This window comes from Borostomias antarcticus (genome assembly GCF_949987555.1).
Source record: "Borostomias antarcticus genome assembly, chromosome: 14".
Lineage (NCBI taxonomy): Eukaryota > Metazoa > Chordata > Actinopteri > Stomiiformes > Stomiidae > Borostomias > Borostomias antarcticus.
In genome coordinates, this window is record NC_140247.1 from 24,468,691 (window position 1) to 24,471,646 (window position 2,956).

The following is a 2,956-nucleotide window of genomic DNA, read 5'->3' on the forward strand; positions in this document are numbered from 1 at the left end:
ATAATGCTGATAGTGCCAGGCCCATGCAAATCTGGAGGGAAATGACTCTCGCTAGGCTACCTGAATAAAATAACATACATTTTGTTTTTGTTTTTTTCGTGTGTTTATTTGACCAGTTTAGTCCCATTGAGATTAATCTCACTCAGCGGATGTAGGTTTTGGGGATAAGCCGTGGTATTAGTTTATTACTGCCCAATCAGTGGTAACGGATCTGAATCCCGGTCCAATCAGATTCAATTCAGACTACGAGAGGCTTCGTTAGGGCAGGAGTGATGGAGCAAGATTGAAAGGACAGGGTGATGGCTTTAACAATGAGGGGGCGGACGCTAGGGAGATGCACTTTAACCCAGACAGACAGGAAATGATGTCGGTTGCAGGTGGTGGGGTGCATTCCAGAGACTAGCTTCATCCCAGAGACAAGCTTCACAATCAAATTCTCATGAACTGGAGTGAACGGCCTTCAGACTGGGGGAGCATGGATCAGAGGGCCAAGGGAACAGCATCGCCATGACAGTTCAGCATCAACGCTATACGATTTCCATTGGAAAATACATCATGGGGGATAACCAAGGATGAGGATAACCAAGATAACCCCAGAATCCTTCTCTTCATCATAAACTCTCTGCTCAAACCTCCAGGTGATACCATCAGTATGGTATCACCTGGAGGTTTGAGCAGAGAGTTTATGATGAAGTGAAGGATTCTGGGGTTATCTTGGTTATCCTCAATGATACCAGTATAAGAATCTGAGCTAACCGAGTTAAGTGCACTCCTCTGTTTGAGATTCTGTATCATAACATGATGCGTATTAGGTATTACATTATCCCAGCTATTCTGTATCATAACATGATGCGTATTAGGTATTACATGATCCCAGCTGGCCTTCAGAGGCTTGGGAGGACAGAACAAATCAGTGCTGTCAAATCATCCAGCACGTCCAATGAGAAAATCCAAATCATTATTTTATAAAATATGAATTAATTTCAGTAGTGGTGCACTACAGGCTTTTCACCCCACTGATGTCTTCTGTTGGCATGGCTCTCTGGGCGCAGACTGACCAGGCTGCTTGTGAAGAGGAGGTCATCTCTGGGTGCAGACTGACCAGGCTGCTTGTGAAGAGGAGGTCATCTCTGGGTGCAGACTGACCAGGCTGCTTGTGAAGAGGAGGTCATCTCTGGGTGCAGACTGACCAGGTTCCTTGTGAAGAGGCGGTCATCTCTGGGTGCAGACTGACCAGGCTGCTTGTGAAGAGGCGGTCATCTCTGGGCGCAGACTGACCAGGTTCCTTGTGAAGAGGCGGTCATCTCTGGGTGCAGACTGACCAGGTTCCTTGTGAAGAGGCGGTCATCTCTGGGTGCAGACTGACCCTTGTCCTTGTGAAGAGGAGGTCATCTCTGGGTGCAGACTGACCCTTGTCCTTGTGAAGAGGCGGTCATCTCTGGGTGCAGACTGACCCTTGTCCTTGTGAAGAGGAGGTCATCTCTGGGTGCAGACTGACCCTTGTCCTTGTGAAGAGGAGGTCATCTCTGGGTGCAGACTGACCCTTGTCCTTGTGAAGAGGAGGTCATCTCTGGGTGCAGACTAACCAGGTTCCTTGTGAAGAGGCGGTCATCTCTGGGTGCAGACTGACCAGGTTCCTTGTGAAGAGGAGGTCATCTCTGGGTGCAGACTAACCAGGTTCCTTGTGAAGAGGCGGTCATCTCTGGGTGCAGACTGACCCTTGTCCTTGTGAAGAGGAGGTCATCTCTGGGTGCAGACTGACCCTTGTCCTTGTGAAGAGGCGGTCATCTCTGGGTGCAGACTGACCCTTGTCCTTGTGAAGAGGAGGTCATCTCTGGGTGCAGACTGACCCTTGTCCTTGTGAAGAGGAGGTCATCTCTGCCCATGGCTCTCTGGGTGCAGACTGACCAGGTTCCTTGTGAAGAGGCGGTCATCTCTGGGTGCAGACTAACCAGGTTCCTTGTGAAGAGGAGGTCATCTCTGGGTGCAGACTAACCAGGCTGCTTGTGAAGAGGCGGTCATCTCTGGGTGCAGACTGACCAGGTTCCTTGTGAAGAGGAGGTCATCTCTGGGTGCAGACTAACCAGGTTCCTTGTGAAGAGGCGGTCATCTCTGGGTGCAGACTGACCCTTGTCCTTGTGAAGAGGCGGTCATCTCTGGGTGCAGACTGACCAGGTTCCTTGTGAAGAGGAGGTCATCTCTGGGTGCAGACTGACCAGGTTCCTTGTGAAGAGGCGGTCATCTCTGGGTGCAGACTAACCAGGTTCCTTGTGAAGAGGAGGTCATCGCTGCCTCTGGCTCTCTGGGTGCAGACTGACCCTTGTGAAGAGGAGCTCATCTCTGCCCATGGTTCTCTGGAGATCCTCCATGGATCCTTACTCAGCCAGCAGATCCCTCTTCACAGCTTGGTAGATCTCCTTGATGTGAAGATGCTCAGGGTAGATCTCTCTTTCTCCTCCAGCACCATCACATCCTGGACATTGATCAGTACCTGCTGGGTAGACTGGGCGGCCATCTTGGTGAGGTCCACCTCACAGTAGAGCAGTTGATTTTTGGTCAGGACTCACTCACTGTTTTGGTTTGTTGAAAAGATGAACCCAAGCTTCAAGTCCAACTGGTTCTTTATTCTCCTAATATCAAACATCCACCTTCTTTCTGCTTTCTTCTCCTTAAAACCACACCTGTTATTTGTGCCGGCTGTGGCTCAGGAGGTAGAGCGGATCGTCCATAATTTGTAGGGTCACAGGTCAAATCCTGGCTCCTCCTGTCCACATGTCGTAGTGTCCTTGTGATACTATCTGGAAATTCTTTGAAAAAACAGGACAAAACCTACAGTACAAGATCAATTTATCTGGGATAGCAAAAAAAGGGATTACAAAACATGGATCATTCTGATCCAGATGAAGTGTTTTGAAATACTGGACCCAGAGGCCTGAGACTCTCTGGTGCTGGGTGT